This window comes from Balaenoptera acutorostrata, chromosome 2 (genome assembly GCF_949987535.1).
Source record: "Balaenoptera acutorostrata chromosome 2, mBalAcu1.1, whole genome shotgun sequence".
Lineage (NCBI taxonomy): Eukaryota > Metazoa > Chordata > Mammalia > Artiodactyla > Balaenopteridae > Balaenoptera > Balaenoptera acutorostrata.
The window spans coordinates 65,809,765-65,835,296 of NC_080065.1; the positions used below are offsets into that span (position 1 = coordinate 65,809,765).

A 25,532-nucleotide genomic window follows, 5' to 3' on the forward strand; every position below is an offset into this window, starting at 1 on the left:
AAATTTATATGAAAAAAATGTGGTGACACCACCTAAATTTTATATGCTAAACCAGAGGTCTGGCCAAAATTGTGGAAATAGAGTGAAATAGAACAGGGATTCCCAATTCTGGTTCTACATTGGGATCACCTGACCCCTATAGTCATCTTAGTACTGAACTGTGCTCCCTGAGCCCCATGCAGCTCAGCCCTGGTCTCTTGCCTGGCCCAATCTGCCAACATGGACTGCCCAGTCTTCAACGATGTGAAATCACCATCTTCAGCAAGCAGCATCTATTATGCTTGCCATGGTCTTACATAGTTCTTCCCTCCAAACAAACTCTGTGGAGCTGCCCATCATATAAAAGAGCTAAAAGCAGAGCTGTCCAGTCTCCACCTGGCTTCACTGTCAGCAGGTCCCAGAGGACCCCTTGGGCGCCACAGACCCCAGAGTAAAAGGCAGCGGCCCAGAGCACTCTGCCGGTCTACGGCCCTACCACCCGGAACGTGCCTCATCTTGTCAGAGCACTCTGCTGGCTGCACCCACGCGGGCACAGGTGCTGCAGGTGAGGGGCTGGGGGCCTGGGGAGCATGGCGGCACTGGTGGATGGTGGCGCTGTTTAGTGAGTCTGGGTTACAGCGGGCCACGTGCCCTCTGCCCTTCAGGGCCACCTCCACCCCTCGGGGCCTGTGCAGCCCTGCTGGTGTGTACCCGGAGAAGGGAAAAATAGGGAGGCCTGACCACCATGAAAAATGCCTCACCAAACTCATCCTGCCTCTTATCTCTGGACTTAACCCTGATTGCTGCAAGTTTATTGTTACACCCACACGACTTGTTTAGATTCTCATCTCTCCTTGATGAAATCCTTACAACAGGAAACAGGAGTGTTGGGGAAAATATGCCAGACGTAAAGCTAATCGGAAAAAGGTGAAGAGGAATATTACGGACATTATTTATTACCTACAAGGGAAAAATCAAAATGCTCATAATTTTTATATATGCACTCCACATGACAGATTTCAAATGAATCTAGGTTTATGATTTTTGGTTTACAAAGTCAGTTTCTCCAACACCTACTCATTCAGTCCATATTTGATATTTTAAAAGTCCTAGTGAAAAAAAGAGCTTTGATGTGGCTTGCTCAGCCTAGACAGAGTTCAAATGTTAATCATTGTTGAATTGTGCATAATAAGCATTCAGAGAATGTGCCTGTGTTACAGGGAACTTCAACAGTTGGTCCATGTCTGACATTAACCAAGAGTGTCAATTGAACGGTGTAAACCAAAGCCACAGAAAAGCACCCTTCAGGGAATCCTCAAGTCACAACTGTCCTAGAAAATTAAGCAATTTATATGGCAAATGGATTGATGAGAGATCTTCTCATACTTTGGTTCAAATGGATCTGGAATAAGTATCCTATTTGATATTAATCACTCATTTGCCTATTAAACAAATATTTCTTTGTTGATCACTCTACGTGCTAGATACTAAATCTTCAGCATGTAAAAACCGGAGTCCAGCAGGTAATAATAAAAGGATTTTGTTAAAACAGCAGAAATTCTAAACTAGTGGAATGCACAAAGTGCTGGGTGATTCCAAAGGAGATGTTAGCTGCCTGGGAGGATCCAGAAAGGTGGTGATCTCTGAGCTGGGCCCTAAAGGACAGGACGACGTGACAGTAAAGAAAAGGTGACAAAGATGATTCAGGGACGGGGAGTGTCTTCTTGAAATTTTCTTCTCCCTATGGTATCCTCCTTCTTTTCTGTCTCTAAATAAGAAAATGTGTGCAATGCACTCACCAGGGTGCCTGGCACAGAGAAACTGCTCCATCAGAGTTAGTTATTATTCCTGATATCGTTTTCCGGCCTCTTTTGCTTCTTCTTTCTCTGTTCATCTCTTAAGTGTTTTCCTTCCCCAAGGTCAATGCTTAACATTCCCCTGGGTATGCTGGACTCCACAATCTCATCTGTTACCTAGACATTCTTCTGTCTGTCCAATCCCCCATGTCTCTAACCCAGGCCAACCTGCCCAGACACCATGAAGTTGGAGCCCAGCCTTCTTGCCTCACTCACACGTTGCCCTTCCCATCACACTCCAATCCTGCCTTTGGAGACAGGGAATTTGACATGCATCCCCTATTTACGGCCTTGAGCATCAAAACAGGTTCAGCTTGTTCCTCCCCTCTCCTCCACGGACAACAGTTGAAGTACTCTCTCTGGCTCCACCACTTCTCAGTTGCCCCCATGAGCCACGCTGACGTTCTTCAGCCCTGTGACTGGGGTGATGAGGAGGGACGGGAGTCAGGGCGATCCTGTAGATCTGGCTGCCCGTAGGAGAGCTTCTACAGGCAGCTCCTCTCTAATGTCCCATACGCACCGCCAAGTCTTGGACTCCCAAGCTTGGTGCTTTATCTCCACATCTTCCTGTTGCAGATAAAGTGGCAGAAACATACAGACTGGGAAGAGAAAGGGGTGGAGGACGGAACCCTGGGGGAGAACCACCATTTGAAAGGCAAAGCAGAAAGGGAAGGAGCCTCCAAAAGACTGAGGAGGAGTTGGACTAGAAGAATGCCTCAGACGCCAGGGGAAATATTCCTTGGAGAAAACGGTTCATGTCAAAGAGAAGGAAGGTATGAGAAAGCAGGGAAGAGAGGCTGAATTTGGCATATAGGATGTCACTGATGGCTGTGGAGATGGACTTTCACTGGGCTTAGAACATATAATGCCCCTAAGAAACATGAACGAGGGGTCCAGTGAGCTTGTAATAACAAAGATAAGACATAGAAGAGTGTGTGTTTTCTCTAATCAGCCTCCAAAGAATGTGACAATGGACAATCATTTCCAGTTCTGGCATCGTTGTTCACGTGCCAGCCACCGTCTCCATTCTGATCCTGCCCCACAATGGGCTAATCTAATGCAGAACTATGGCTATCCACTGAATTCACATTTTTAGTCTGTCTCTCTCTAAGTACAAGTTTTCCAAGTAATTGGTAGAGTCTGTCAGCAAATAGCTATAAATAGGCACTGTGTATATATAAAAAAAAGGGAAACTAACCAAAAATATTCATCTTCAGCCTGTGATTAAGATGATGAGCATGAACGAGGCCGAGTCGTCTGTTCCCTGGCTAGGGATGAAAGAGGAAAGACTCCCCTGCCCCCAGCATGGCATTTAGTGAAATCCCAACCACAAAGCCTCACGGCCCAAGATGGCTTACTGAAGGCCATGTCTAGGCTCTGCACACATTTTTGGATAAGGATGAAATAATGCTAATTTAATCCTTAATTTGGAAAGGGGGCTCTGCTCATGGGATCAGCCCATGATGGCTGTCAGGTGGGCCTGGCTGCTCTGGGCATCTAGTGAGGCCGCCCCTCCTGACCCTGGGAGCTCAAACTGGGGCAGCAGGGGCCACAATTACAGTGCAGAAAACTGAAGCTGGCTGGCACTCCTCTGAGGACAGCCCTTCCCAGCATTGCTATTCCATGGCCCAAACTCCAGCATGTTACACAAACCCTATAATCACCGAAATGAGGACCACTAGGTGCTGCTTGCCAAAGGTCAAAAAGCAAACATTTGCGACAACTCTTTCTAGACTACCCGAGTTGTTGGCAGCAGCCCAGTTGAAACGAAGGATGTTTTATATTTTGAGACTATCAGGTTCTCACAGGAACCAGGATTCAGAGCACACTCTCCCTTACCATGGAAGACTGGAAACGCATCGGAGACAGTAAGCAAAGATGGTGTCTTGGCTCTCCAACTGAGTTAGAGAGAATGAAATGGTCAAGAGGTGCCAGTAACTCTTCAGATCAACTTGAAAAGGTTCGGTTCCAGAGAGCACCTGCCTTAAAGATTCATGAATCTGCAGATGCTGATTTGAATCTGGCAGCTTGATTACGGAGTCCACCAGACAGATATCCTGAGATTCCTGAAGCCTCAGTCCTCTCCCTGAAAACCCCATATTAACTGTCACATCCATATTCCTGAAAGTGCTTCCTGAAGAATGCTGGCTGTTAGGCACCTCACACAATTCATGAAATGACTCACAGAAGGGGCAGAGTGTGACTCAGGGGTGGCCGTCCCTGTCTGGACAGACGTTCTCTTCCTAGTAGTCAGGTTGTCTTTTTGGGGCCCAAAGCAGGTAGGAGGGACTCCATTCTAAATGCCACTCCCCACTTCTTCTCTTTCCCCTGATACTAGTGTCAGCCTTGTCACATTAAGGGAGGATGTGAACAGCAAAGCCCTGTTTCTGAGGCCTGCATACGGGAAACCAATTAAGATGGGGAAAAAAAAAAACCAAGATAGTACTGAATTTCCCATCTGACTCAAATAAGACTGTTGAGAAGCAGGCAGGTTTAGAAATGGAACGGAGGGGCCAGCTATCCTATCAGGGGCTCATCTAACTAGAGGATAGCACCCTACAATGGTTTAGGTGATCAAAACCCCACAGAGCCAGGGAGATTCTGCAAATATGGTCCTTTGGTCTGATGCAGTCTTCTGGTTCTTGTACAGTTTTTCACGTGAAAAATCTTGATAACATGGGAAATCTAAAAGACAGACCTCCAGGGCAATACCGCTATTCTCTGCAACCCCTTTCTTGGGGGGAAAGGAGTATTGTAAATAGGGAAATGGGAATATTTGTAACTGAACCCTTCATGACAAACCCAGAGTTGGTCTCCTGAATGGGCAGAAGAAACAAAGTAGGAAGCTGCCTACAGACGGCTAGGGACTCACTGACAGGCACGGCTCCCCATCAAATATTTTGTCCAAAGATCTCCCTTTGGGGCTGGAATTCCCAGAAGCATTCCCCCTTAACTGGCTAAGGCTTTACATTTTAGAAGAGATCATATATTCAAACAACAGCAACAATGACCACAACCACAAGAAATCAAAAACAATGTTCTGGGCATCTTCTATGTTGAAGGAACTATGTGTTATAGCAATTATAGAAAAGCATTAATTACTTATTTCTTTTTGTGAGGATGTACCAGGTACTGTTTTAGATACTGAGGAAAGTAGCTCTACTTCAGAAGTTTAGAATGAGTTGGAAGTATAAATGTCAATAAAAGGTGAAACATGATAAATGCCAAAGGAGTGGTAAGATATAATATAAATAGGCATTAATTAAGCACCTAGTATTTGCAATCCATTGTGCAAAGGACTTTGGGGAGTGTAACAGGACTCCAAAGACAGAAAGCTTATTTGCTAGTTGGTGGGGGTAAAGAAAGGCTTCCCAGAGAAGGTGAGACTTGGGCATGAGCGCTGGCCCTGAATAATTGGTAGGATTCGGAGAGATGGGTGGGCAGGAAGAGGATGTCCCAGGCAGAGGGGAATAGTATGAGATGGGAATTCACCAAGTCTGTTTGACTCTGGAGGATAGTTCTGATTCTCATAAAGCTCTCACTGGTAGTGATTCATGTGTGTGCACTTTAACTTGGTTATTGCATTTGCCTCTGACATAGGCTTGTGACCTTCAAGTCATAGGACCTCAGTATCTATGAAATGTCTGTCCTGCCTGAGGGCATAGAGAGAGAATCAAATAAACACTGAGCATTTGGAAAAAAATAATTTTTTTTTTTGGAGAACAGTTGGACACCCTGGCTGGCTGGAAGGGGTCTGGGATAAGAACAGTTTGGAAAGGATAGGTTGACTGAGTTGCCCCAAACTATAGAAGTTAGACCTTTATGCAGTAGGTAACTGGTAGCCAGTAACATAATTTTGAGCAGGCATGAAAGGCACATTTTAGAAAGACTCATCTCCACGTTCACTATGACCTGATTATTAAGCTTCCCAGATGACTTGATACTGCAAAAACATCGCAGCCAGGAATAACAGGGAAGGAGTAGTCCACACTGCAGATGTGTAAATTAGCATTCCATAGTAGAGCTGGAAGAACCCAATCAAACAGCCTCGCCGGGAGAGTACTGAAACAGTCCAGGCCTGGGAGGCAGAAGGGAAGTCTGTAGACGGTAGAGCGGGGAAAAAAGGACTATGAGCGGGGAAAAAAGGACTATGAGCGGGGAAAAAAGGACTATGAGCGGGGAAAAAAGGACTATGAGGTCTGGAACAGCATCACTGAAAGAAGAAGCAAACACCGCAGGGGAGAGGTTGCTTTTTGAGGGGGATGATGAATTAGGTTTAGACACGTTGTATGACATAGGCAAGCAGACACGTAGGTTTAGACGTGATGATGGATGTACCGCAGGTGCTCCAGGAATAGAGCCTCAACCCTGCAACATGGCCCACGGGGCCTGCACGATCTGCTATGCCTCCTTCTGGGGATCACAATCCCACCAGTTTCCTGGCCTCCTTGTTAGCTCTGTGCCAGTGGAATGCGGACGGGGTGGGAGCACGACTCCCAGGCAGGCCTGGGCCCAGAAAACCCTCTTGTGCACAACTCTCCATGCAGACAAGCATGCCTGCCTTGGCCGCTCATGAAAAATGTCAGAGCCAAAGATAGAAGGAGCTGTGGTCCTTGAAACACTGCCGGGAAGAGAGCTGTCTACTGATTAGGAATACTCACCTTGTACTCTACACGAATGAGAAATGTCTGGATTATCAGAGAGTTTGGGTTTGTGCCGGATGCCAGCATTATCTTAGTGAATCCATCCCTCCTCTGGTCTTATCCACTCCCCTTGTCAGTATGTTCCAACCGCACTGGTTTCTTTCAGTTCTTTGGACACACGGAGCTCTGTTCCTCCGAACGGCCCTTCCTTGCTGCAGGCGTCTTTGCACCTGCTCTTCCCTCTCCCTAGAAAGAGAACAACTCTTTCTTTTTTTCTTACAACTCTTTGCCTGGTTAACTCCCTTTCGAGGTCTCAGATCAAATAATACTTCCTCAGAGTAGCCTTTTTTGACCTCTGAAATGAAATGAGGTCAACCCCTGTTCATCTTTTGTAACCCACATTACAATCTGTAGTTATCTATTTCTTTGTTTCTATGTCTCCCTCTACAAGTATAAGATCCGAAACAGGCAGGGACCATGACTATTTTGTTCGGCAGTGTACTGTACACTAGCGCTGTGAGCTGATCAACATTACTGATTAAGTGACTGAGCTGGAGCTCCCGGGGATGGTTAGACTTGAGAGGGAGCTACGTAGGGACAGATGGACAGAGACAGCGGCCGAGATCCGACTGTGGGAAATACACATGCGGGGGTAGCATCTGTATCTCAATCTCACACCCCCAAAAGAATAAGGTGTAGAGAAAAGACACTAGAATAATTACTACAGAATGAAGAATGTTAGAGCTCCTGCGGGGCCTTAGACATCATGTAGCCTGAGCTCCGCCTGCAGAGATGAGGGCGTGGAAGCCAAGCTCCCTGACCCGGCTAGTTGGTGTCCGAGGAGGGAGTTGTGGTCAGGTAGCCAGCTCTGCATTAGGCCAAACTAAAAACGTTTGGTCTCTTCTGTTTGCGTTGATAGCTGAGAGGGAATTTGTGGCCAGGATGAACCTGCGGTCCTACCTCTCGATCTAAGGGTGTCTCCTGAGGTTCCTGTGATGGATTTCAATGAACTGGTATCTCCAGGATCTTTTCTCCTGAATGGTCAAAGAGAAGGAGGGCTGTTTGCAAGCATGAGGAGGACACATCTACGTCCTTATTTGGTTGTGTTTGCTCTCCTGAGAGTGAAACAAGTACTTACCCGGATGAGATAAAGAGCTTGCTTTGCAGGGATAAAGTGCAGGCACCCTGGGACCTGGGAAGCAGCATTTCCCCCTCCCCGTGCGACTCCTCCGCTCTCAAGCAGAGTGTTTTCACTCACCTGTGGCAGCTGGAGCTCCAGCCCTGAAACTGACACTTCACTGTCATATATTTCCCTCTGCGCTGGGGACACTTCTTGTATTAATACGATTAAACCAGCTTGTCAGTCCTCTGGTATGCTTTGAACACTTGAGGGAAAGCTGGCAGCTTACTGGGGCTTTTCCAAAAGAAATATTTGCTACTAAAAAGTGACTTCCACACACATCCCTGCCTCCCTTGATCAGGAGATAATTACTGGGCTGTTCAAGCTGCTGAAGCTGGGACCTGGCACAGCAAAGCATGAGCTGCTGCTAAGAATGCCAAAGCGGGCAGAGGAAGCCCCCGGATTTGCACCACCCCAGGCCTGCTCCACTCTTGCAAGCTTCCGTGAGGTCAGGGCATCTAAGTTCCCACAGAAACAGTGCTGGTCTCCTTGGCTGGAGGGCTTGGATGCTCTCCTATTTTATCCAGCCTGAGTCCTTTTCAGAGGTTCAAATGAGGCAAGCTCTATGAAGGCTGGAATTCTTCCTCCATGAAACACTGTAATTTATTCATATTTCAACGAACATTTATTGAGCATTTACTCTAAACCTGGTGTCATACCAGGAACTGGCTTTATTCCATTCAGTGATGATTTATTGAGCATCTACTAGGTGCAGGGAGCTATGCTCCAATGCTATTCCCTGCAGGCCGGGAGCTCTGTGTCTAGCAAAGGGCCCGTTGCTTGTTTCAGTGGCCTTACCCCGCACTTGAAGGCGGCCGGCAGAATCAGACAGGCTGCCTGGCAGTCCTGGTGAGTCAAGGGTACAAGCAGAGTGCCTGAATGGCTCTAAGACTCTTTAGCCATTAATGCTTTGAGAATAGAAAGGAAAAGCCCCTTAGCTTCAAGGAGCTCACCTAAGATATATACAGAGCTAGACTCCTGCCAAAAGAAATAGAAACACCAGGGGAGAGATTCTCTCTCAGGATTCGTCAGTGCCCACACACATGTAACCAAACTGTGAAATGGAAAGAAAAAGAGCGTTTCACCCTAGCTCTGGTGAATTTTTTTCAAAACGACTTCATTTTTCTCCATGCCTGGCCACCTCCTCCAAACCCACCTGCCACTGAGGTTAGAGAATTTGGTTGATGTAATCACATAAGCTTCTCCAGAGGACAAAGGGAGAGGGTAAGTTAGAGAGGAGAGGATGGTTGGAAACTGCCTGATTTTCACGTGACACAGAAGAAACAGAAGCCGTGGAACTATTCTGACTTCACAAGCAGGGTGCAACAGCCACTGGGAGGACAAGGGCGACAGTTCACAGGGATCAGGGGAAATCTCTTGCCGTGGCAGATAATTAATCCACTAAAACTCACAACCAAAGGCAGAAATGGAAGCTGTAATTACCCAAGTGCTTTCAGAGTGGGCCCTGGAGAGGAGATAAAGTGGGCGGTCCTTACTTTCACAGCTGCTGATGGCCCAGTGGGGATGGCCCGTCTGTCCCCATGGGGTTGGCTACAGTTGTCGGCCTATCTCCCACCTCCCCGCTCACTCACAAGGCTCCCTGCTCATGGGCAGCAGTCCCCACAGCTGTGCACTCGTGGGGCATCAGGACAATGTGGCCAGGTGTTCCTGTGTCCTCAGAGGTCCCTGTCAAGTCTCATAAAATCAAGACCATTTGAGGGCAGGGACTAGACCTTCAAGTTCCTTTCAAATTACTAGGACTTAGCTCAGTAAGAGCCCCATAAATATTTGCTGAGTGACTGATCCTTCCCTGCAACATTCCTGTATCTCCTGGCCAGGGACCACTGGTGGGGTCTCAGCATCGGCTGCCAGGGCTTTGTGAGAACAACACACAGACACGGTTTCTTAGAAATGGGAAGTTCCTCACCGATTTACTCAAAGGGATGTACGCTGGAGAGTGAAACCCCAACTAAATTATAAATCACATTTCAAAGGGACAGTTGAAAACACCAAAGCTTTTTCCTAATGATCACTGGATCGTGTAACCAAAGCATCAGATTGAATCCTAGAGTCATATCAGGTTTACCTGTACGCCGAGTTACTTTCTTTATTTGCCCCTTATCTGTGGTGGGAATCTGACATTTCAGCTACATGTCAGAGCAGAATTACACCAGCGAAGCCCATAGGCAGCTAGTATTCCATTGTTAGAACCTACACTTTTATACCGGATATGTGATTTTATACCGGCTACGTGATGAAGATTTAATAAGACTAGAAGGAGAACAAAATGAAGTGATTAGGAAGAAATATGTCCTTTTGTTTCCATTCATTAATTTTATTTCTAATTATTTTCCTTCTATCTATCTTCCACTGCAGAAGGAATAGGCAAATGCAAACTTGTCTTCTCTTTTCCATGGCAGTAAGAACTCTTTCTGAGAAAGCAAAACTCTCTTTCTGACCTTGACTAGAAAAGCAAACAGGAAAGGGAGGGAATGATAATAAGTGAGGATAAATATATGTTCAACACTGCTTTGTCCTCTGATCAGGAAAACGGTGGGGCGAGCTGGCATGTCCACTTGAAGGAACTTTCCAAGTTTTGGTTACCACTGCCAGAGCACCGCCGGCTCCGAGGCTCTGGTATATGCCCACACCCAGAAAGGATGCCCGAGGCACTCACCAAAGCACCGAGCCCCGCAAGGAATACATCAAGGAACAGTCCCTTCAGGCTGTCCAAAGGGCAGCCCTGGAAAGGCAGGAAGACCCTGGACTCTGGCAATAACAGAACCTCAAATCCAGCTCTGACCCCTTCCAGCTGTGCAGCATGGGCAAATGACTTAACTCTTCTAAGGCTCACTTCTCTATAATATAGGAGTAACACCACCACCTATCTTCCTGGGGTTTCTGTGAGGATTAAAGGGGCCAATGAATGCCAAGTGCTGAGCCAGCGCATGGCACCAAATAGACGGAAAATATGGTGGCCTTCATTGTGATCGTTATTATTATTATAAAATCTACTCTGGCCCCATCCTTTCTACCACCCTCTGTGTAACTTAGGAACTTAAAGCAGACAACAACAACAGCAGCAAAACTAACCACCACTCAGAGGAAATGAAAAACAACAACAGAGTCACAGCGTCCCGTGACACCCATAACAATTTGATACTTGAAGGATGCCATGAGGATGTCAATAGGAAAGATCTTTATGGACCAACTTCTGCATGCAACACACAGCATCAGGCACCATCACAGAAATAATCACACCTCTCCTACTAACAGTTAACGTTTATTGTGATGGCTCCCTCCAGAACTTACAGGAAATAAAACATAGTATCTGGATTGGCCCTTCTGGACATGTTATAGTTTCGATGCTTTCGATCTCAATTATCCACGCAACTGGATTTAAAAAAATGTGTTTGTGGGTCTGTGCAGCCCCATCATTCCGTTGCCTCATATTAAGTTCCCAGCCAGAGATTCCTTCTCATCCTGCTCTTTGCAAAGGGCCCCAAGCACAGCTCTTTACATTTACCCAGATCGCATTCCAGCCTGTTAGATTTGTCTCATTATTCTCGACTCTCGGCTTCTCCTGGATCCCAACTTGGTTGTCCACTGTACTCATGCTCAACCACAGTTCTTATGGCATCTGGAATGTGAATATGGCTTTGGCAGCTTCCTCCAAGCCACACCACTAGAAAGTGGAACATGGGCAGGAAGCTAGACAAGATGTTAACTGAAACGGGGACATGCCCCCAAACTCTTAAGTCTTACATGGGTCCACCGAAGACTCCACCAGTTGGTGCACACTTGCCGTGCTTACTCCTCCACTCCTTGTCACCCTGAACGAGCTAGTCTTTCTCAGCTCCCTTGCAACTATGTCTGTGGGCTGCATAGGAGGAAAGCTGGGCCAGGGAGCTGGGAAGTGGTTGAGGACCATAGCGTGAGCACAGAGCATCCCAAGGTGAAGTGTGTGTGTGTGTGTGTGTGTGTGTGTGTGTGTGTGTATGTGTGTGTGTGCACGTGCAAAGGGGGGGGGTGTTTTAGAAACAAGAGGGTGGTGGAAATGAGACCAGTGAAAATCTATCCTGGAGAACGTTAAGCTAATGGACTTCAGAGCATCCAGTCTGTGGAGGGAGATAAAATGGAAATGTTCGAGAGATTAAATAATTCAGGGCTGAGCCTGCCCGCCACACTGTCTGTTCCTAAGTGGCTGGTGGTCCCCAGGCTCTATCAGATAACACATCTTCATCAGTTGGCTTCCAAGCAGAGTTAGCCCCATGAAGCTGTCTTTCTTTTAAAAGGTGCCCTTGCCAGCTCCCCTGGGACACAGGCACATGAAGTGGCACTTTCTCTTCTATAACCTGTCATCAACGAGGCATCTCTCCCATTACCTCTGGGGAGAGGTAAGTGCTTCATCCCAGCAGGAGGCGAAGCCCAGCGCTCTGGGCGCAGATCTGCCGTCCGGAACTCAGGGCTGTCCCCAACCCCACCTGACCAATGGGAGGAGACGAGTCTTCTTTACAAGGCCTTACACATATTTGAGAAACCTGAGGAAAGGCCTTTTAAGAAGGTGCTGGAGGGGCGGAGAAGCCAGTAATTTGGGTCCTCTTCCCTAATCTTCAGAGGTGATCTTGCACAAGGCAAAGAAACATAATAAAGTGAATCCAAGAATTGAGGGGATGAGAACAAAATAAACTTGTTTCCACCTTTTCTCCTACATACTTAAAAAACATCTTATTATGAAAAATTTCAAACACACACAAGAGTAAACTGACTAGTATAACAAGCACCAAGGCACCCAACTCCAGCAATTATCCGCCTGTGGCCAATCTTCTTCCACCTTTACCTGCTTCCCCCTCCTCCCCACATTGTGTCAAAGGAAATCCCAGCCATCATAAAATTCGCCTGTAAATATTTCAGTATATATTTCTAAAAGACAAGGTTTCTTCAAAAAACATAATTGTAATACCATCATCACATTAATAGTGATTTAATGGGCAGAGATGAGCAATGTTTCCTAGAACATTAACAGTAATTCTCTAATAGCTTCACATATCCAGTGCTGTGGTGTGAATCTTTATGTCTTTTTGAAATTCGTACATTGAGATCCTAACCCCCAAAGATGACGGTATTAGGAAGCGGGGCCTTTGGGAGGTGCTTAAGTCATGAGGGTGGAGCCTTCATGAATGGGATTAGTGCCCTCATAAAAGAGGCTCCAGAGATATCCCTTATCCTTTCACCTTGTAGGGCACAGGGAGAAGTCATGGCTGTGAATCAGGAAGTGGGCCCTCAACAGGCTGTGACCCCGTTAGTACCTTGAACTTGGACTTCCCAGCCTCTAGAACTGTGGGAAATAAATTTCTGTTGTTTATAAGCCACCCAGTGTGTGGTATTTTGTTATAGCGGCCTGAATGGACTAAGATATCCAATTAGTGTTCAAATGTCTGATTCTGTGTGTATTTTTTAAGTAATTAATTTTTAAAAATTTTTATTGGAGTATAGTTGCTTTAAAATGTGTTAATTTCTACTGTACAGCAAAGTGAATCAGCTATATGTATACATATATCCCCTCTTTTTTGGATTTCCTTCCCATTTAGGTCACCACAGAGCACTGAGTAGAGTTCCTTGAGCTATACAGTAGGTTCTCATTAGTTCTCATTGATACACATAGTATCAATAGTGTATCTATGTCAATCCCAATCTCCCAATTCATCCCTCCCCCCCTTTTTCCCCCCTTGATGTCCATACGTTTGTTCTCTATGTCTGTGTCTCTATTTCTGCTTTGCAAATAAGATCACCTATACCGTTTTTCTAGATTCCACATATATCTGCATGGTTTTTACAACACTTTTCTGATGAGGCCTGCATCACCTCCAGGGTGGCCGGGAGGACACCATCCTAGTGCACATCCTTGTGTGCGTAGCTGGCATGGGATACATGCTCGCAGAGCACATCCTGTACTGGGTGGAGGGAAATCCATTTCACGTTGCATTTACATCCCCCAGCACAGAGGAGCACTCCCATTAAAGCACTTCCCTGATTTCCAGAGCCACAGGCAGCTTCAGAAAGCCAAATACTTTGGAAGGCCACCAGGGACCAATCTCACTCCGCCTTCAGGACAGCTCAGTACTCAAGCAGCTGACACCTCCGTCCTGTTTGCAGTGTCACTGGACGGACTCTGCCCCCCTTGTCCAGTCCCTCCCTGCTGGGGCTGGTGTCCTGGCTGACACTTCTGTTGGATGTGGAGTGATGGGGGGCAGCACGTAGAAAGGCATAAATATTAGCTATTCCACTTGCCCTCCTTTTGACTTTCTTAACTAGTCAAGAGCTAAAATGTTAATGAGTGCTAAAGGTGTCCATCTTAGGTAACAGATTTGTAATGAGATGTGTAAATTACAAACTATGTTCCAGGTAAATTACAAACAGATTTGCAATAAGACTGTGTAAATTACAAACAATGTGCTGGGAGGGGACACAAGGATGAATGAACAGACATTCAGGTCCCTGTCTTTGAGAGGTTTGGAATCTAACAAAAAATATACATGAATTAGCCTGCCATAATGGGCTAGAGGTGCTGAGTGGTCACTGAGGAAGTAGCAATTAGGATTTAATTCTGCCAGGAAAGGAGGTGGTGGTGCTGCCTGGGAAAGCTTTACCGAGGAAGGTTACGTCTGAACTGAAGGATTAGCCAGATTTTACCAGGCAGAGGAAGGCAAGAAAGGGCAGTCAAGGCAAAAGGAAAAGCATGAGGAAAAGCACAGAGGCAGGAAAGCATGTGGCATATTTGGGGGGGACAGGAGGAACACGGCATTGCTGAGCAGTGGGAGGGAGGGTCAGGAAATGGGGCTGGACCCCGTGGCTGGGCCTCACCCGGGCAGGGCCTCTACAGTGTGGACTTGAGCCCAGCTCTATTCTGCAGCAGCACTGGGGTCTCACTGAGCAGTGCTAAGCAGGCAAGCAACTCTTATGGAGAGGATTTCAGGCCCACCTCCAGCCAGCAGGAGAAGCATCTGGTGACAGACCTTTCGGCACATACTGTGGGTGACTCTCTTGCGTGTCTACACCGAGGGCCAGTCCCATGGAGGAGCTGGAACAAGTGAGGAACAAACAAGGACACAGATGATCTGGAGCATGTCTGGGGAGGAGGGTAGGGGCTGTCAGGTCTGGCTCAGCTCCAGAGTCAGCAGCACTTGTTGCCCTTCAGCTGGAGCTGCGAGATCCATGCTGCGGTCAGGCTGAGGCAGGCCAGAGCCCCAAACCAGGCCTGACACCAGGCAGGCGCAACTCTGCAGCTGTCTGGGACAAAGCATTTGGCCACACTTGCCGCCTGTAGGCTTTCAGCCCTGGGCTCCTGCTCTGATAACCATGTCCTGGCAACCTGCCCATGAGACCTGGGGCCTGCCTTGCTCTGCCCACAGCAGGCCTGTAGGCCTGGCCCTGAACCCCATCCCATCGACGTACTTCTTAAGCTCCAGGCCCACTTGCCTGGTTCTGTGATTCCAGCTGATCCGGGGACCCCCGGTCTCAGAGAGGAATCGGTGCGGCTGAATGTTGGCAGAAGATGTAGACTGTAAAAGCAGGGTTCATCTCTGGCCTATCCACCTCCCTCCACTGAGAAACCTCAGTCTAGTGATGCAGCATGGCGAGCTTTCTCCTCGACCCCTGGATTAGGCAGACAGTAGTCCATCTGCTATCCCGGAAGAAAAGGCGCTGCACCCCCAGCTTACCCTTAGCAAACTTGCTCTCCTAATCTCTATTCACTTCTCCAACTTCCTGTCAGCCCTATGCCTCACTGCCCCCCGCCCCTGCAGATCTCCCTACTGAGGCAGAATGAATGTTAACCTGTCTGTCCTTCAAGTGCTCAGAGTAGGACAGTCATTTCTCTTTTGGAGACAGATGGAGACAGAGCTTGCTATGCAGGAAGTCAGGACAGGAGGGGAAATAAGAATGGAAGTGATTCCATTTATGTCCCAAACCAGATCTCTGAGCCCATGAATTTCTAGTACCATTGGTACAAGGATTCTGGGGAGAACTCAGTTGTGAAAAGACAGAAACAGTATAGTAAAAACTCTCCTTGCTTTGAACTGAAAAATGAAGTGGGTGCCTGTGAGTTATTTGTTTCTCATTTGCTTTGGAAAGAGATTGTCTACAGAATTTGGAAACCTACATTCCATTTCAGAAAGCAGACCCAGATTTCTGCCGACAGTCAGTTTGGCGGGGGCGGGGGTGGATTTTGTCTGTTTTTGCCACGTGAGCTCATGTTCTGGGGGACGCACTCTGCTGTTCTAATTCTAGACACCAACAGAGCTGTACCTTCAATCACGCAACTGTAATTAGCATGGAATGAATGGCTTTTGAGCTTTTATTGCGGACGCATTTTCAGAAAACACAGAGCTTCCTTCTGCAAACAGTCAGGGCCACCAGGGACTCCATTAGTTAAACATCTTCAACCAGGATCTGTACTCGGCCTTCCTGTGCTTTGAGAGTTTCAGGAACTTTCAACCACCAAACCCTCCCATGTTCGATTGCACCAGAAAATGATCGTGGTTGGACTTCTCTCAAGCTCTCAAAGGCTTTGAATCTTTGACCTACTGTTAATGTACTTAAAGTTCTTGCTATGCAGATGGCTTTATACCATATAACAACTTAGCAATACAAGAAAAGTTAGGTAAATTTCTGTGGAAAATTCAGGTCCTGAAGGGTCGGGTTCAATTTAAGGTTTGGAGCAAGTGTCTGGATCTGTGGGTGTGATAAGCTGAGGGCTCTCCCTTCTTGCGGGGCAGCAAGAGCACAGAAGCAGAAGGATAGTTGACACTTAGCATGCGCTGCCAGCCATTGTTATTTTAGGTTTCATCTGTCCAGCTAGACTGCACATTTCCTGAGGTTGGCATCCATATATTTTTGCCTTGCCCACATTTCCTCGCGGAGTGAGGCAACGGGTATTCATATTTGTTGATTTAATAATGGAGGGCACACATTGATAAGGCTAAACTTTTAGGGGGTGGCTCTTTTGGTTAGTGGGATTCTATTCTGGGTAATGAAACTGCATCCCTTATTCCCTCCCTAAGAACCCAAGTTCTACCAAGAAGACACAGTGAAACTAGTAATATAAACTAGTGGGACCTTGAAATTCATCCTAGGAGGCCACTAAAGAGTTAATTCAGTTCTTATAAGAGAATTATGAGGCAAGGCTATAAGAATTACACACAATGGATTTATAACACAAGATTTTTTTAAAGGACAAAAGTAGTGACTGGGGACGTTTCAGATGAAGAAATAACTATGTTAACTTCACTGCTTTTTAAACATTTGCATCTGTGAATTGCAGAGGCTCAACATAAAGCAGATTGCCTATATCCACTGAAAGTCACTCTGGCATGAGAAATTTCTCTTGCATAAAGCAAAACAGATGTGTGAGAAGGAAAAGCAAACTCTCTTATGGGTGTATCAACGTTCGGAATTATATAGTTATCTCAGGAACTGCATATTGTGTGAAGCAATGAGTACAGAATCTTGACCATACAATGTCCCTAAAAACGCAATATAAAAAGCAGAAACTTAATATCTGGAAAATACTAATTAATGCATATGAAAAACCTAACAGTGTAGTCACACTTCATCCACAATTTTTTTTCAAACTGGAAGGATATCAGCCAACTGAACTAAACCTGCACCGGAGATTAAATATTCAGAAGTTTTGGCCAAGTACTGCCCGGAAGACGTGAATTGAGATCCACTTAACTGTTCAAGCAATTAGAAAAAGTGCCACATCCTTGTGAACAGGAAAGAGTACACCAGGGGCCTATGCGTGTGTGTCTACGTATTGGGATCCACAAGCTCATCAATTTGGAGATAGGAAAGGGCTCAAAGGCTGCCCCACTCGAGGTATGGGTCAGAATTTACAGAGCAGTAGACAAGTGCTCTGCTGTCTGCTAGGACCTGGGAAGTGCACAGAAGAATCACAAACAAGAGCACCGGCACCAAGCCAGGAAGGAAAGCATAGTGTTCTGGGGGGCGCCCACCTGGCCTGAGAGAAAAGTAGAAAAGTATTTATAGTGAGGAGGAGAAGAGAGAGCAGACCAACTCCTTAATGAACAACCAATGTGAAACCAGGCTGGGAAAGCTGTTCAAGGAAACTTCAAATATGATCTACGTGATTAAAAAAAAAAAAAAAAAAAAAAAAATATATATATATATACACACACACATATATGCATACACATATATATGTACTAGATTGGGAATGGCAATATAACAGTCAAGATCAATTTGGTAGAAATTAATGCTAATATGATTAAAGTAATCCCAAATATTTGATATGGTCACATTCTAGAAGCAAAGTCACAGGAACAGTTTTTTTCAAATACACACACACACAAAATATCACTCACACAACATAGCATTAGCTGCAGCTAAGGCTCAGAATTGTCCTGGGCACAAATGAATATAATAATTGATGATGGTGATAAAAAAAAGTTTACAAATTATGAGTGTATATCTAAAGAATAAATAAATATATTTCCACTAATAGTTTTTCTATCCATGCAGTTATACATATGAAACTTTAGATACAGTCTCTAGCAGAAGCCACACAACATTTATTTGTCACTTTAAAAAAGCCACAGCAATGATTTGTACTCTAAATAATAGTCATGCAATACTATACAAATACCTACTTTTCTCATTTTGTGTTTATTGTGAGTATCAGCAAAAGAGAGAGCGCTCTTCATTTCCTTCTGATTTTACTAAATATATTTTCTGAAATTGTGTTCTGATATTCAAAATTACTTGACCATGATGAAGAGTGGCCCCTGCTTGCCGCAACTAGAGAAAGCCCTCGCACGAAACGAAGACCCAACACAGCCAAAAATAAATAAATAAATAAATAAAAAATCCTTCCCTCTACTTTAAAAAAAAAAAAAAATTACTTGAGTGAGAAAGAATTATAAAACACAAGTATCAAACACTCTTCAGTAACAACACTTGGGATTTTTAAATCCATTTAAAAAGAATGAACTCCAAATATGGGTTGTATGAATAAACAAAATCTCCACATTGCAAAAGGTTGATAGCGTGTCTTCACATCTAATTGTGTGACCACTTCCTTTATTTCACTGATTGGCAGTATAGTTTGAGATGTCTGTTGGCCTGCCACTTCCGAAGGAACATATAAAGAACAAACGAAGTACACGGAATAAAAAGTTCATTTTTAATGAAAGGCTCTGGCATCTGAATTTAATAATCAGATGCCATTTGGAATCCATATTGTTTTTCAACATTAGAGACACTTAAACAAATCAGGCTGTAATTATACATAACTCATGCATATATTTAAACACTGATTAATCTCTCTTTTTTTTTAAACATCTTTATTGGAGCTTAATTGCTTTACAATGTTGTATTAGTTTCTGCTGTAAAACAAAGTGAATCAGCTATATGTATATATGTATACATATGTCCCCATATCTCCTCCCTCTTGCGACTCCCTCCCACCCTCCCTATCCCACCCCTCTAGGTGGTCACAAAGCACCGAGCTGATCTCCCTGTGCTATGCGGCTGCTTCCCACCAGCTATCTATTTCACATTTGGTAGTGTATATATGTCAATGCTACTCTTTCACTTCGTCCCAGCTTCCCCTTCCCCGTCCCCGTGTCCTCAAGTCCATTCTCTATGTCTGAGTCTTTATTCTGATTAATCTCTCTTTAGATGTACACGTGCAACCTCTTATGAAGGATTCTTAAAAGCAACCTCATAAGGAAGAAGAATGAGGTTGTGGTTCAAGAGGGATCACCAATGATGCAATGAGGAGATACCAGTTCAGTGTCCCCCAAGTTGCTTTGAGCTGTCTGTCACTGCATGAAATCGCAGTGCCTTTATTCATCTGTTTTCCCCACCTGAAATGGCTTCTCCCTTCTTTTAAAAGCCCAGGTGAAATCCAATCTCTTTTCTGAAGTCTCCTGAGAACTCTACTTAGGAATATTCTTCTTCTCCCCATATAACATCTCCCTATTATCTGTCTTCTCTATTACTCATCTAGCTCTTCAGCATCCACTGAAATATATCTACATTTTATTTCCCTGACTCATTACATGCTCTTTGCAGACAAGGAACTCTGGGTTATACTCTTTCCATCCCTACAGCAACCTTTCTCAGTGTTATCCTTGTATCACTAGAAGTGCCTGAGTGTTTGACCACACCATAGCTTCAGAGATCCTGCAGCTATATGGAGAGAGGGCCCAGGAAGCTGCATTTTTAACATGCTGCCCAGGTGAGTTTTATGCACTCTAAAGATTGAGGACCACTATATACAAGGACTACATATAAGAACTAGGAGAGTGCTCTGAACATAATCAGTACCAAGAAATATCTGTTGAATATACAAAGGCACCCCAAAACCCCATACTAAACCAAACCAAACCAAAACAACAACAGCAAAAGCAAACAGACAAACCAAACAAGAAAAGTGTGAAATTAAACGCATTAGGCTTAATTTTATGTCTATAAGCTTAATCACAACGCAATTATCTTTTCATGAAGTTGACTGAACATGAAGTGTTATTTTAAAGAAAATGCTTATTTTCTAGTATTATGGTTGCTGAACAGGGCAAACCATGTTTCCTAAACTTTTAATTAGGAGGTCTTATGGTCACCTCCCTTTCCCCTCTTTGCCTTTCCCTACTAGCTTTCCCCAAGAATTTTTTCCTTGGCTTTCCTTCTTGTCTCCAATGCTCCTTCCCTGCTTTTTGTCCAAGATATTGATTACTTTTCACCCATTTCACTGTGACTCACAAGCTCAAGATAAGGAGAGAGCAGGTGCAAAGAACAGGGCTCTACAAGTTTACAGAGTACGTTATTCAAATTAGAACAAGACACCTTTTCTGTGCCAGGAAGCATAACTTGGCAGATGGAGGACAGGTTGTGCCCTTGTGCAGTTAGCAACCTGAGAAACTGTGCATGGCAGCCTGTCAAAAAAGGGGAAGGAAAGCATCTGAGCCTACTATCCTTGTTCCCACATTTTCCTGAAGAGAGCTTCTCTAGAGCTCCATTTTTACCTGACTTTACTCTTTTTGCTCAGTTCCAGATGCTATTAAGTAATAAGGAAAGTTCCAAACATTCATTTGAGTGCTCAGAAGAAAGCTGCATGTAACATATTATTGTGAAACTAGCATGAAGCACTTGCTTTTTATTTCCACAGAGGAATGAACAAAGGGAAAAGAATTTACAGGTTGGGAAAAGGTAAAGAACTTTAGCCTTATGAAGGAGACTGAGGAATTCTTATCTCTGGAGATGGTTTGAAATAATATAGGGAATGATCCATCTTTGGTAGTTTATGGTTGATCTGAGCAAGGTAGCCTCCTGGGACCCGTTCTTCTCCACGAAGGCCCTTTCCCTATAATGTGAAGCTTCTGGTCCCTGCCTCTGCTGCCATTTCTGCTGGAGCCCCCTGAGGCCTTGAGGCCCCTTTCAGAGCCACAACCTTGGTTCTGAAGTCCCTGCTTCTCAGGGCCTGAGTTACCCCCTTGAGTAGAAAGTTGGTGGTGGCTGCAATAGCAGCAGGTACTCAGGCAGGTCTGTAAAATATATAAAAGTACTTTCCTGAAGATATGTAGATTTCTCAGGGTACAAATTTGATCAGGACAGCATATCCAGTCTAGGAGATATCTCAGAATCTCACTAGCCTGTGGACTCCTAAATGGCAGGGACCCCACATTCTCCTTCATCATTCTAACGCTTAACAGTGCCTCGCAAAGAAACTTCTCAGCAAAAATGCTTACTGATGAAAGGAGCTGAATTCCTCCTCTCTTTCTGCCTCCAAAAGTCCTTCTCTGTTTGGCTCCTGGAGGATATCTCCTTCCTTGTGTCGCTCACCATCCCCCACCACCACCCTCAGTCACGGGTGTTCGGGGCCCTAGGCCCTGGATCTCCAGGTGTCGTTTCAAGGTCAGATGAAACCACACCCTGGGCAGCTGTGGTTGGCTGAATTCTCAGCCCCATGACCTTCACTCCCCGGTGTTACTCCTGTGATTATGCAACTTACATGGCAAAAGGTACTCTGCAGATGTGATGAAGGTTACGAATCAGTGACCTCAAGATAGGAAGATTATCTGGGCAGCCTAACCTAATCACAAGCCTTTTAAAAACAGACATTTCGGGCTTCCCTGGTGGCGCAGTGGTTGAGAATCTGCCCGCTAATGCAGGGGACACGGGTTCGAGCCCTGGTCTGGGAAGATCCCACATGCCGCGGAGCAACTAGGCCCGTGAGCCACAACTACTGAGCCTGCGCGTCTGGAGCCTGTGCTCCACAACAAGAGAGGCCGCGACTGTGAGAGGCCCGCGCACCGCGATGAAGAGTGGCCCCCGCTTGCCGCAACTAGAGGAAGCCCTCGCACAGAAACGAAGACCCAACACAGCCATAAAATAAATAAATAAATAAATAAATAAATAAATAAATAAATAAATAAATCCTTTAAAAAACAAAAAACAAAAAAAAACCCCAGACATTTCTCTGGCTCACAGCAGAAGAGACATCAGACATTCCAGACCTGAGAGGGATTCGACAAGAGGAAGATTCTTTCTGGCTCTGGGGTAACAGGGCAAAGATGTGAGAATGGGCTCTAGAAGCTGGGAACAGCCCTGCGGGGAGACCAGGGACCTCAGTTCTACAACTACAAGCAACCGAATTCTGCCAACGACTTAGAGAGCCTGGGAGCAGATTCTTCCCCAGAGCCTCCAGGTGCGAGCCCAGCCTGACCCACACCTGGACTGCAGCCTGGTGAGGCCCTAAACAGAGAACCCAGTTGAGCCTGCCCAGACCTCTGACCCTGAGAACTGGAAGATGATAAATGGGTGTTGTTTGAAGCTGGGAAACTCGTGGTCATCTGTTACACAGCAACAGGAAGTGAACCCAGCAGCCCTCTGGGAGTGTCTGGAGCGGCGCTCCACATGCCTCCCGACTCTAGTTGACGTGCTTCTCTACTTGGGGAGATGAAGAATGGGCATTCATAGACCAAAAACAAACTCCAGCTCCGGTTCTTCTTATTGCTGTCTTTGTTCACTGACCCACTCGACCAACTACTTCATTCTCTCCCCTCTTAGCGCTGCCCTCCCCAAACCTGCACATCTGTCAGATCTTCCATTCTGCCCTCTGTCTAGCTGGGCTTGTACTCTACAGTGAAAGCCTCTATGCTCCAGCTCTGTCCTTTATGCACTCAGGACCCCACACGGCTTCAACCTAAGCAATTCGAAATACAAATATAGAACTTTTTTCTTTTTGCAAATTATGTGCAGTGCCTTTTATTTTAAAATTGGTTGGCAAACGACCAAGACCAACATCTGAACGATAACTTCTGTGGAATAGAAAGACAAAAAAACCCCACTATGACTGGGATGGGGTACGTTAAAACGGGGGAGGCAAAAGATGCGTCTGAGCTATCCGTGAAGATGGGTTTGGACATGGCTCTTTTAAAAACTTCACTGTCCCTTTGCAATCTTTTCAAGTTAAAAAAAAAAAAAGTCACCTCTGTCCTCTTGTAGTGGTCTACAGATCTACACAGATCTGGAGCAATGCAGTGGACGTGCCTTTAAGAACTAGATAATGTGACTCGCATAAAATGGTCTTGAACGGAAATGAGTCAAAGTAAGATCCTTGACATGCCACCAGGGCTGCTGAGACTTGAGTATTTGGGGCAAAGACAGCCACCATCCTGGATGTTTTTACTGAGTCTTGAGATAAATATCTGAGATTAAAAACTCCTACGTCTAAGGTTCAGGGGCCTTACCCAAACTACATGGCGCTGGGCAGACCGGCAATCTAGAATCTAGTTCTCTAGACGACACTTCATCCCTTCTTTCCGGAATCCTACCTCGCTCGTGTTTAAATCGAAAGAATTCATCAAACAAAGCTGCTTGTATTTCTAAGAGAGAGGGGAAACGATTTTCAAGTGCCTTGCTTGATCCCCTGTCATAACTAATCCCCTCTTTCTCCTTAAGCAACTTGGCTCAGTCCTCTTTTTAGGGCTAACTGTATTCTGCCTTGCATTCTAAGTGGCCGTTTATACATGCTCTTCACCCACAGCTCCCTCCAGCTCCTCGGGGCAGGGCCAGGTCCCCGTTATCTTTGTCCCTCTCAGGGTCTGCCCAGGGACCATTCAGTCCTTGCTCAAGGAGTCCACTTGGAGCACTGAACTGGATTTATAGTGGAGCTTTGCTTTGCTGTCAGCTTTCAGGTAGGGGCTTAAGGTTCCTTGATCCAGAGAAACAAGGGCCAGGCGGCAGCTGCACTCAGCCCACTCCCGGAGACCCCTCACAGGAGGGAAGGGCTCACAGCCCCAGGAGGTGCAAAGCACGAAGCGGGGGTGGGGGGGAGGAAGGAGGCTCCAGATGCAGGGGAGGGCGAGCCAATCTCATTTCCCACCTGGTCCAGCAGCAGGCCGGCTTGCTCTATAATCTGATCTCTCTGCCTTGGCCAAGGCCAAGTGCATTCCCTGTAGAGCAAGTGTGAAACAATGCAGTTGCTGTTTCAAAGCAGAAAAAAAAGAGTGGTGGTGGGAAGATGTGAGGAAAGCATTTTTCCTGATTTATTTTTTTAAATCTATGTGGTGGAAGAAGCAGTCATGAAGATCAAATATGCAGTAAATTCAGAACCGTGAAGGGAAAACATTTTCTATTGTCCTTTAAAATCTTTGACACTTTATCTAATCACTTATTCAGTCACTCAGCAAACTCAGCATATACCCTGATTAAGGCGTGTCTCACTTTGTGCAGCTGGTGTATGTGCTTGTCCCCTAGACCAGAGGGTCTCCAGGGCAGGGACCTTCTCAGTCCATCTTCACATCCCCAGTGGCTAGCACGGTGCCTGGAGGGCAGCCGGCATGCTTCCAGGAGAAGGGAGATGAACCCAGATGAGTGTCACGGAAAGGCCAAGTCACCTCATCCCGAAAAGGAGCCAATGGATTTGGAAATTAGGAGGCTACTGGTGACCTAGAGGGTATTTGAGGGAGAAGGCAGATTGCAGTTGGGTAAAAAGTAAATGGGAGAAACACTCACTAATGGGCACAAATAAGCGTGTTTTTAAAAATTCATCTAAATGTACATTGTTACACGACTGGTGAAAGAAACTACAGAATACTATACAGCAGTTAAAAGAATAAGTAGAGTCATATCAGCGTTTTGCAACCTCAGCGTTATTGACACTTGGGCTGAATAATTCTTTGTTTTCGGGGCTGCCTGTGTATTGTAGGATGTTATAACAGCATTCCTGGCCTCTACCTACTAGATGCCAGAGCATCTCCGCTCAGGCTGTGACCATCAAAAATGTCTCTAGAAATTGCCCCCGTTTGAAGACCACTGCTTTATACGTACTGACCTGGAAAGATCTCCAAGGTAGATCATTGGGTACCAAAAAAAAAAAAAAATGTGGCAAAGAAGTACATTTTATGATACCATTTATGTAAAAAAAGTACTATATATACACACATACATAATTTCCATAAATCCATATTATGTAAGTATGTACATCTTCAGTGGTCTAGAAGGACAAAACTGCTAGCAGTGGTCATGTCTGGGGAGGGGCCTGGGGCTGGAGGGGTCACAGTAAATGTTGGCTTTATTTGTACTGCTTGTGCTTTTAAAAAATGAAAATATACTTTGTATTAAAATTAAAGAGTTTGTAAATGAATGGAAATAGAAGATATGGAGAAAGTACATGCACGTTACTCCTTGACAAAGTTTAAAGATGAAGAGAAAGTTGGCTAGAATGAGGCAGAATTAAAGGCAGGAATTTTTAGGATGTGGGAAAATTGAGCACTGCTGACTTCGGTCAAGTTACAATTTTGTATAAAGCATTATGGGGGGGGGACTTCTAGAATGCTTCCACTTATT

The 25,532-nt window shown here is 45.4% G+C and overlaps 1 protein-coding gene across 1 annotated transcript in view; it reads right to left on the reverse strand.

The window, feature by feature from the left end:
- The window catches only part of ARSB (arylsulfatase B), a 182,862-nt gene that overhangs the window by 20,205 nt on the left and 137,125 nt on the right, over positions 1-25,532 (reverse strand). The gene's annotated exons all lie outside the window — the stretch shown is intronic.